Source organism: Gossypium arboreum, chromosome 6, assembly GCF_025698485.1.
Source record: "Gossypium arboreum isolate Shixiya-1 chromosome 6, ASM2569848v2, whole genome shotgun sequence".
NCBI lineage: Eukaryota > Viridiplantae > Streptophyta > Magnoliopsida > Malvales > Malvaceae > Gossypium > Gossypium arboreum.
Genome location: NC_069075.1, coordinates 74621992 through 74634612, shown reverse-complemented (window position 1 = coordinate 74634612; position 12621 = coordinate 74621992).

Sequence of the window (12621 nt, the reverse complement as noted above, 5' to 3'; positions counted from 1 at the left end):
ATCACATTAGTATTGAAAAGAGTGAAAGTACCGTAATGACATCCGGAGAGGCAGATCCTCGGCGCGCGCGATGGCATAAGTCCTAGCAGGAGCCCGAGCCTCGGATCGATGGTAGCATCTCTAGATCCTCTCGACCGCCACTAACATTGCCCACATTTCTAGGTGGCCTACCTCGGCGATGGTAGCACCTGTGTTTCCACTCGACTTACATTTTGTTCAAGCATCCTCGGGCAATCCTTCATAAAGTGGTCGGCCGATCCACACTTATAGCAGAGCGATCATGGAACCAACAGCTCCCGAATGCCATTTGCCACAATGTAGACACTCCGCCCTCTCTCGGCAATCATTTCCACCATCATGATCGAAGTGACTCGTGTGGTCACAGGGGTCGATCGCGTCCTCGTCTAGAAAAGCCCGGCGCCTCTAGACCGCTCACATCATCTCGAAATCTCTTCGATGCTGTTGAAGAGACTTTCCGAGGACCTCTTTCGAATTCTCCAGCTCCCACATCGCTTTTTGTTTCTCCTTTCTAAGCTCTTCGCTTTACAAGCTCGCTCAACAAGTACTACGAACTCTCGTATTTCGAGAATGCCAACGAACATCCTTATATCATCATTCAGCCCTTCCTCGCTGCGTTTACACATAATAGCTTCGAAGAAATGCATTCTCGCTGCATCGGCTAAGCCTCACAAATTTTCGCTCATAGTCGATGAATCGACATAGAACCTTGCTTAAGATCAAGAAATTCCTTCGCTTTTGGTCGATGAATCTCGATCGATATACTTTTTCGAACTCGATTTGAAAGAATTCCCAAGTCACTTGCTCTCTAGGCACCACGAAGTCGAGTACTCCACCAATAGTAGGCGGAATCGCGTAGCAAGGAGATGGTACACTTTAGGCACTCATCGGTGTACAAGATAGCTCATCGAGCACCGGATAGTGTTGTCCAACCAAAATTCAGCTCGCTTCGGCATCATCATCATCCGTAGCTTTGAATTCAAGTGGCCCCATGTTTTTGAATCCTATGATCTGGGGCTTACTTGACCTTATTTGGTCGATTCATCGGAGATATTGTAGGTGCGGGGTTGCATTTTTCGGGAATGGAGGTTGTGGAACAGTGTGTTAGTTCGAATGTATTGGTTAAACCATTCATTCATCACACTATAAAAGGCTTGCCTAGCCTCATCATTCGGATTGCTGGCCATAGGTTGAGAGTCCGCCGGCGCTGTCCCTTGCGCGGGAGCAGCGCCACACTCTCCACATCATCGCCTATCGCTTTCGGTTGGGATCGGATCCATTACTATAAACAACACAAAGTCAAATTGTCGTAAATCACCACACTATCGATTCATCATTTAATGGCATGTATAGCTAGACCCCAAACACATCACGGTATGATACCAATAAAATTGTAACACCCCGAACCCGAGACCATCGCCGGTGTCGGACACGAGGGGTTAACAAGCCAAATCCACATATTTCGCCCACCAATTGACATTTCCAGTCAGGCTGGAAAACTGCGTCACCGTCACCTTAAAAACCATATCTCGAGTTTCAAAACTCAGAAACTGGTTTCGTAAATTTTCCCTGAATTTAGACTCACATATCCATCCATGGATTTATTTTTAGAATTTTTGGTCGGGCCAATTGGTACAGTTTAGTAGTTAAAGTCACCCATGTTACAGGGATCGACTGCTCTGACCTCCGCGCGTTACAACTTGAATATCTCTCTGTACAGGGCTTTAATACTGGTGCCGTTTGTTTCTAATGAAACTAGACTCAAAATGGAATCTGTACGTATAAGGCATGACTCCTAAATCTTTCTGGATAATTTATAGTAAATTTTTAAAGTTGCGACAGGGGACCCAGAAACCGTTCTGGCCCTGTCTCACGAAAGCTTTAATATCTCTTAACATGTGACTCCTATGACAGTTTCGTTTCTTCCATATGAAAGTAGACTCATCAAGGTTCATTTACATAGCTTATTCACTATTTAATACCATTCCTACAAATTTTGGTGATTTTTCACATTCACGTCACTGCAGCTGGCAGCATCTGTTTTTAAGGTAGGTCTTACCTATTTTGTAGTCTCCATGAACCAACTAGTCTTGCCATACATAGGTTCATATATGATCATTTTAACCATACCAATGGCTGATCATGTGACCAACACTCCCATTTCCAATCCATAATCACATCATGACACCATATATATATATACAAACCGCAAATAGTCTAAGTTCGTACTTCACTTTTACGAGCCATTTTCGCATGGCCGTACACATATACATCACAACATATTTAAACCAACAAGGGTAGTCCTATACATGCCATTTCAAAGCTCAACCAAAATTATACCAAAATGGAGGCTTTGATAGTGTAGATGACTTCGACTTTAATGATCCCGAATCCGATTGCTATCGAGCAAAATCTATAAAACAGAGAGCCAAAGCAACGGGTAAGCATTTTATGCTTAGTAAGTCTCAAGGAATAAAATCAGCTTTAATTAAAGCAATACATTCACATGGCCAAATGCATCATTTCATTAATACACATTCACATAATCATTCTTACTTCACACTTCATCATTATATACTTTCACAAGGTATCAACCAATTCAATAGCTGAAATTGTTAGTCGATCGAGCGAATGTTGCTCAAACATGTCGACTTTCCAATGCACGTATAAACATACCTTATTCTTTGGGCTTTTCGAGCGCATCGATTGAATTCATTACAGCAACCAACACTCACCTCCAGCCCAAGCTTCTTCGGAATACAACCGGATATAACCACGTGCACGAATGCCTTCGGGTCTTAGCCCGGATGTAGCCGCTAGCACAATGGCCTTCGGGTCTTAACCCGGATATAATTTCCAGCAATAACGTCTTCGGGTCTTAGCCCGGATATCATTCAATTGCTCATGCACACATACATCAATAATCATTAGACACTCATATTTCATTTTCGTTACTAAGGCTCAAACGCAAATATAATCACTAGCATAATCGCCTTCGGACTTAGCCCGGTATCATTCAAATACTCATACACACATAAATCGATAATCATTACACATCCATATTTCATTTCACATAATTCAAGTAGGGTCACTTCTTGAGGACTTACCTCGGATGTTGTCGAACGGCTTTTACGGCTATTCGATCACTTTTTCCTTCCCCTTGTCCAATTGTGGCCCTCTAAGCTCTTGAGCTAATTCAAACAAATTTAATTTATCAATACCTCATTATTCTAGCTTATGGCCGAATATGACAAGGAGTTTAAATGGTCATATGGCCACCCTTTAGCTTGAGTACACAATGGTCATGCACATTTTATACTACATCAAGCAATTCAATACAATTCATTCAAGCATCAAGGAAAAGTTAAGGCCATCAATCGGCTACCTAAGGCCGAACATACATGTCCAATTTGAGGCCAATTATACACTTAACACCACACAAAAACAGCATGCATTTTACTAGTTAATGCTTTGCATATTGTAGCTCAAAACTTATAATATAGCATCAAGCACTCATATGTGTACTAGGCCGAATGTACTTGCAATTTCACAAACATTCTTCAACATCTTCTTCTTTAAACAAACATATTCATCACTTACTTCATAACCAAAACATCATGTGCAAACATATATATACATATATGTGCATGGCCGAATTTCAAGGTGTCCCTAGCCATCCAAAACACAAATTTTAACTAACATGCAAGAAGCATGAACCAAGCTCATGAATGCATCATGTCCGAATACATCACAATCATGCCCCTTTCAACTTCAATCATGGTTAAACAAAAAGAAAACTCAATGTCTTACTCAAGATGGCTACAAAGAAATTTCAAGAGTAGACAATCCATCATTGCATGCATCATCATCAAGCTTCACACTTAGCATGCAATGGCTTTATCACAATATCAACTTTGACCAAATACCACTTCCATGGCATAACAAGGATTTGAACCATGGCTAACATGAGCATCAAGTTGGCAACTAAAACATGCATGAATCTCATGACACAACCTCATACATACCTTAATCTTGGTGCAAGTTTAGCCAAATCTCCTTCTAGATCTCTTCTAAACAAATAAAATGAAGCAAAAATCTCTTCTTCCCCCTTAGTTTTGGCTCAAAGAAAGGATGAACAAATTTTTTTCTTTCTTCCTTTACAACTCACGGCAATGGGAGAGATACCACACTCACACACACATTTTTTTTTCATTCTTTTCTTACCCATGCTTATTTGTTTATTATTTCTCCTAATGCCCAACAAAACATGTTTCATGACATGTTTAGCCCATATTTCTTGGTCATGGCCGCCACCACCTATAAAAAGGGGAATTTGACATGCAAGTCCATTGTTTTGCATGCATGCTTTAATTAGTCATCACACATTTCCCTATCGTACTTTCAAAGTTCACTACTAAGTCCTTTCTAGTGAAATTCACCTTTATAACACTAAATCAATCATCAAAAAATGTCATACATGAGCATACACATATTATAGGCATCAAAATAAATTTTAAATTATTTTTATGCCTCGGTTTTGTGGTCCCGAAACCACATTCCGACTAGGGTCAATTTTGGGCTGTCACAAATTTCATGTAAGTACCTGTACCACTCACAATATGGTCATAACCTTTCTCATTTAGATTAAACCTTAACTCTAACCGTTGAACCATTCGGAAAGCTATCAGATATTCACTAAGACTCAAACATAGGGTATAATGCCGATGCCATGTCCCAGATATGGTCTTACACTAACTATCGAAATCGAGGCTAACGCCATGTTCCAGACATGGTCTTACACTAGCTCTCACATATCCGTGCCAATGCCATGTCCCAGACATGGTCTTACACTGACACATCTCTAAAACGGATTACTAATCCTTAACTTTTCAAGGAATCCTTCATCAGTGGTTGTGAATGACTGATTTTCTCAATCTTTTCGACCTTGGTTCCGTAGGAGCAAGTCAGAAAGATTGAGAAATAGAACCATCTGATTTGATTCGTTCTCGAACCACGGTGTTGGGGGTTCGAATCCCTCTTCACCCACAACCGACCCAAAAGGGAAGGACCTTTCCCTCTGGGGTAGGAAAATCATGATCGGGATAGCGGACCCAAAGCTATGGAACTTCTGTCTCAGACATGTCTTACACTGGCTTACATCTCAAGGCCGATGCATGTCTTAGACATGTCTTACACTAGCTCTCGTCTCAATACCGATGCAATGTCCCAAACATGGTCTTACATTGGCTCTCATAATGTGGCCAATGCATGTCCCAGACATGTGGCCAATGCATGTCTTACACTAGCACACAAATAACCTGAATGCCATGGCATGAATATCCAAATTGTTTCTTAAGGTTCATACGGGAATTCTACTATGTCAATATTCATCATACATAATCATTTCCACAACCAAGCAATTCATGCTATATCAATTTAAACACATATAATAACAATGTAGTTCTATTATTTACATACAACTTACTCATTTCAATGGAATATCATATTCCATCAAATCTCCAAGCATTCAATCAACACATAAATGTTATTTACATTTGACATAAATTTCTCATATACAATATCATCAACATAAAACTTTAATACAATCATGGCAAGATAGATTTTCAAGTATAATAACAATGGCATAAATATCATGCTCATTTAATCACACGTATTTACCTCAAACACAATTTCGGCTAATTATTCTGTTTTTGTCCTTAACTACGCACTTTCTCGATTTAAGCCAAAATCTCGATTTTCTTGATCTAACATGATGAAATTCACTTATTTAATCACTAAATAAATTTGGACAATCAAAATTCACATTTTTGGCAAAATGACCATTTTTCCCCTAGACTTTCACAAAATGACCATTTTACCCTTAGGCCTGAAAATCGATTTTTATCTAATTTCCTTATTAGCCAAGCCTAACCGACCAATTATTACTCTTATGAAAACCCCAAATTTCCACTATTTCACACAATTACAACCTATTTTATAACTTTTACAAAATAACCCTTTTAGGTGTTTTCCATGAAAATCCTTTCACAAAAGTTGTTTATTACACAACCAAAACTCATATTATTCCATAAAATCTTAGTTAAAAACACACATGCTTTCAGGGAAAAACCCTAAATTCTCAACCATTTTGCAAAATAGTCTCCTCAATAGCTAGATTAAGCATTACGGGTCCAAAAGATTTAAAAATCATCAAGAAAAGTCATCAAAATCACTTACTTGCAAGACGATAACCTAGCTGAAATTTTAAAGCTTCAAAAATCACCTCTTTTCTGGTATTTTTGGTGGAGAAAGAGATGAGAAGAAGATGATATCATTCCCTCTTTATTTTATTTTCTTTTTAGTCAAATAAGCCACCAAATTCCACCTAACTTTGAAAATTGTCTTATCTTTGTCTTTATGGCCGGCCAACCTATATTTAAGGGTCTATTTTCACTTTAAATACCTCCAATTATGGTTCTCTAGCTATTGAACACATTTGGGTAGTAAAACATAACTTTTGCCCTTTATGCGATTTAGTCCTTTTTTCGCAATTAAGCTCACAAACGTTAAAATTAATTTACCAAAATTTTCATGCACCTATATAATCATGCTATAACACATAAAATAACAATAAAAATAATTTCTATGGCCCCAAAATAGTGGTTCTGAAACCACTGTTCCGACTAGGCCTAAAATCGTGCTGTTACAACATTTGTCATAAATGGGCATCCATTAAGTTGTTTTTAAATGGTTTAATTAAGGTTTAATTTGTAAAATGGTTATTAATGATAATAAAAAAAATTGAATTTTTGTCCATCTTATTTTCATCTTCGCCGAATATTAAGGGAGAAGAAAGCCATTAATGGTGTTTTAGGTTCCGGCACATATTAAGCTTGATTAAGGTACAATTTGAGCTCAGTTTTTGATAATTTCTATGTTTTTGTGATACTTTCTTTGAGTACTAGCTAGACCGTGCCTTAATTTTTGAGATTTTGAAAAATTCCATTGATGAATTCATGAGTTTTGTGATAGTTGATGATGAAAAATGTAACGCCCCGTACCCAAGACCGTCGCCGGAGTCGAACACGAGGTGTTAATAGCCTTAATTCATTACTTAAACAGCTCAAACAATTTATTTTTAAAATTTTCAGTCAAGCTAGCAATCTGCGTCACAGTTGCTTAAAAATTCATATCTTGAGTTCCAAAACTCGAAATTCAATTCTATAAATTTTCCCTAAAAATAGACTCATATATCTATTTACTAATTTTTTAATAGAATTTTTGGTAAAGCAAATTAGTACAGTTTATTAGTTAAAATCTCCCCTGTTTCAGAGTTTGACTGCTCTGACCTCTGTGTATTACGAATCAGATATCTCCCTGTACAGAGTTTCAATGACTATGTCATTTGTTGCTAATAAAACTAGACTCAATAAGGAATCTGTAAATATAAATCATGACTTATAATTATCTTTGAACAATTTATGGTGAATTTCCAAAGTCAGAATAGGGGATCCAGAAATCGCTCTAGCCCTGTTTCACAAAAATTTAAACATCTCATAAAATATAACTCATATACCTGTTTTGTTCCATCCATATGAAAATAGACTCATAATTCTTCAATTCCATATTTTATTCATTATCTAATTGTATCTATACTATTTGTAATGATTTTTCAAACTCACATCATTGTTGCTGTCTGAATCTATTTTATGGTAAATTTTACCTATTTCATGGTTTCCATGGATTAGCTAGCAATTTAGCATACATAACACCAATATGATCATGATTAGCCATTCCAATGGCTAATCATTACCAAGCATTTCCATACCACTCAATAACCATATCATAAGACCATATATACAAAATGATTATAATGCTATACATGCCATACTCAAAATATACAAGCCATTATGCCAAGATGGTATACGGATAGTGTGAGTGTGCCTCCGACCGTTCCCGATTTCCGAGCTGGCTTGTCAACACTACAAGGAATGAAAAGGAGGGAGTAAGCATAAATGCTTAGTAAGCTCACATGCAAATAACAAGTAACACAACTATATACGCAAACATAAAACATCATTTGCATAATCATCACCGAGAAATTCATATCACATTTTCATTTATCATCTTACCATATTGTTGTTATATCGAGTTTTCAACCCGACGGTTAAGTACATACCTGTTCAAAGTATTCATTTCACAACACTTACCAATATGTCCCTTTCATCTTGAGTGTTCCTCCATTTGAGTAGAATTTTACCCGTTGAACACATCGGAATATAATTCGGATACATGGAAAGTTTGCACACAAGTGCCACATATGTAGCCAAGCTACCATGTAACCCGCCCATAAGCGAACTCGGACTCAACTCAACGAGCTCAGGCGTTCGTATCCATAAATGAACTCGGACTCAACTCAACGAGCTCGGATGCCTAGTTACATCTCTCGAACTCGGACTCAACTCAACGAGTTCGGACATTCGCATCCATAAGTGAACTCGGACTCAACTCAACGAGTTCGAATGCCCAAATATCCTAGTGACATATCACTTGTATCCTAATCCATTCCTAAGGTTCAACGGGACCTTTTTCCCAATCATGTGTCTCAACCATCTTCTACGGAATGCCGTTACCGATACTCGACAGTATTTCACATTTTCCAAGTATGTCACATAATTTGACATATTAACAAACAATTATCACAGTATAATATTTCATAATAATTATCATATCATTTAAATAACATTAAAATATTTAAAATAATAACTATGTTACCAACATTTACATATGAACTTACCTCGTATGCGAAAATGGCTACTTTTACCATTTCGTCCACAACTTGGTATTTTCCCCATTTTAGTCCGAATTTCAGTTTTCCTTACTCTATCATTTAAAATATAGTCTAATTAGGACTCACATTATTCAAATTAACCCAAAAATCATTTTTGGAAAAATTACAGTTTTTCCCCTAAACTTTCACATATTTACACCTTTGCCCCAAAGCTCGTAAATTAAATTCAGCCTATTTTCTTATGTTTTATGACATGCTGATCATTTTTCCCTTCTATGGTAACATCAAATTCTCACTCTAACATGTATTAATGACTATTAGGTATTTTTACCGATTAAGCCCTTTTGCTCGTTTTCACTTAAAACCGAGTAGCACAAGTTTTCTAACATAATTTAAAACCTCATATTCTATCATAAAACACCAAAATACACAAATTTCACCTATGGGTATTTTTCCAAATATAAACCCTAGGTTAAATTATTGCTAACATAAGCTTAATCGAGCTACCGGGACTCCAAAAACGTAAAAATCATTAAAAACGAGGCTAGAATGGACTTACAATTGAGCTTGGAAGCTTGAAAAACCCTAGCCATGGTTTCTCCTTGCTATATTCGGCCATGGGGTTGAAGATGAGCAAAATTGGCTTTTAATTTTGTATTTTAATTCATTTTGCCCCTAAATGACCAAAATGCCCTTACTACTAAACTTTCCAAAAATTCCATCCATGTCCAATTTTTGTCCATAGACTTAGAAATTGGTAAAATTTCTATTTAAGACCTCTTAATTAATATTTCAAAACAATTTCATACTAGAAACTTCTAGAATGCAAGTTTTACAAATTATTCGATTTAGTCCCTAATTTCAATTTAAGCACTTTATGCATAAAATTTCTTCACGAAATTTTCACACAATCATGAAATCATATCATGGGCCTCAAAATAATCATAAAATAATTATTTCTATCTCGGATTTTGTGGTCACAAAGTCACTATTCCGACTAGGCCCAAAATCAGGATATTACAACTCTCCCCCCTTTAGGGATTTTCGTCCCCGAAAATCTTACCAGAAAAGTGGTCTTCACTTTTAATCTCATATTCAGTGCCGAAGAACTTTCACTTAGGATGTACTTCCAATACATATCTTTAATTTCTCATACGATCTGAAAGCTTACAGTCTCAACTCTCAACTGTTCTTAAATTTTCATCCCTTCTCAGTTTCCCATGATATCATGACATAAAACCCAGATCTCAACTTAATTTAATGGAGACCGGAATTCCAAGAAATCCAACAATCAAAGAGACCTGAAATTCCATGAATCTGATGAGTAGGAATTCATTCAATACATATATGATTTATAGATCTCGCTAAACATTTAACAATAGGATATTTCACATTTTCCTCTTTCCGCCATGGAAATATTTCTGACATGGCCTCAAGAATAATCCTTCTCATTTCCATCCCAATATCAACACTGAAAAGGATAATTTTGATAGATCGCAATGTTCGGCTTTAACCCCTTTAACAACTCTGATTTTATGTAACATCGAATGCTCTAAACTATCACATTACCTCACTGTCTTGAAACACATCACAATTCATACAACAGTACATTACTGAAAGTCAGAAAGTCTTTACTCAATGTAGACTAGTCTAGTTCAGACGCTTCGGTTACCAATATTCTCATCTATCCAAACTTTGTCAACATGTAATAAACTTTTCAGCTTTCACAAGACGAAAACCTTATCATTCGTAGTGACTTTAACTAATATCCAACTCTTTCTAATAAATATACACTTCTCGTTCAGACTATTTACTCTTTTATCCGGACAAAATGAAATTCTATTATCGACTTGGGAAAATAATCCGAAATAATTGTCACATGAAATCTTTCAAATAGATAATTCACCATACCGATCAAACTCGCGCTTTTATCACTTATGCCTTTACTGATGTCAAATCCTTACACAAAAATTAGAAAAAAACCCCAATACTAAAATCACCACATTACCAAGATCAAATTAGAAGTATAGTCATATTTGACATGATTATCACGAGCTGAAGAATGTACTTCGAACATGAGTCATAATTGGCAAATTATGGAACAAAGATAACAAGAAAACCGAATAAAGAAATCCAAGATAGAGAAACCCAGAATAAAGAAATCCAGAATAAAGAGATCCAGGATAAAGAAACCCAAGATACGATACTATGCCGAGAATCGAAAACCAAACTCATTGAGAAAATACGAATACCCCGATAATTCTTCAAAGAAAGAAAGTCCGAAGAAAACATCATTTAATCCCATCAAATCAAATATAACAAGAACAATATATCTTCCCATACATATATATCGATGAAGCATCAAGTAGAAGAAAGAATCATAATATCATATGTATTCTCTCATCAATTCTTATCGATTTAATGAAATAGAATACCGATGAAATAGAGCAATATAAATTATAAACCAGTCACACTACCAATGCTTTCATCCAACACCGAATTAGAAGACATTCCCATATAACAATAATTTCTTCAAGATCAATAGCCATAGAAATATTTCGAGAATGGGTAAATACATAGAACATCTCAAAAGAGATCGCTAAATCTGTCCAAATATAACTGTCACACTCAGATAGTTCACATTTCAAATATCATTTCCCCAACTAGTTCTGCCGTCACAAATTTCATATTAAACCATTCACTAAAGAAGGCCAGTTCTGAATAAATTTCGATTTACACTTTTCTCGACCTTGCACCGAGTAATTCGATTTACCAAAGAGAATTCCTTCTCTAATTGGGATAGTGCATAACTCCAATAATCTTTACGTCAATCCGATACTTTCTCGGCTCGACTTTACTTATCAGCTCATTTTCAATCTCGATCATACTTATAATTATTCTATCACTAAACTCTTTGGGTTCTCAACCGAAACTTATTCAATACAAATCTCATGAAATTCCATTATAAGTACCACTTGATAAGGGGAGGGTTGTAGGACCTCTGACTTGACTTTCTTATACATACACATATGACATAACTCCCATCATCATAGCAACATCATCAAAATCATGTCATTCATTCAGGCAATGGAACATTCATGTTGGCTTACACAAATTTTCCTATTGTCCATTTAGACAATATACTTATGCATACATTCTATGTTTTCTAGATAGCTTTACTTATCCATTCATTTAATTAAATTAAGTCATGCTCAAGACATCATATAAGACCAAACAAACATAGATATTTGCATCACAATCACAACTTTCATTTCGTGCATCATCATGTACATATCATTACAATCATATAATTCAGTCCAAAAATTTAACATAGATAAGTTCATTTCATTATAATCCTTTATCTCATAAAAATTATATATCATTAGCATTCATCAACATTCGACGTCCAAATCAAGACAAGGACATTTTCATTCATATCATAATATTATGACTTTTATTCATACCTCTACTACTTTCTATTTATTCCATTCATCTTATCAAGTAAGCCATATACACTACATCATATGAGCATGAAGCAAATATGGATATTTATCACATTTGTATCATAAACTTTTATTCATACTTTTCTGAACCGAGACTTATCATAATCATAATTTTACTCAAATACCTTCACATAACAAAGGAACATGGTCGGCAGCAGCTTCGGTTGGAGAGTACCTGTCTAAATAAGACGGTACTCATACGCGTCGAAAGACATCACACTATCACAGATCAGTGGCATGTATAGCTAAACTTTTACACAAGCTAGGTTAGTTCGAGAACCGACTAAACCTGCTCTGATACCACCAAAT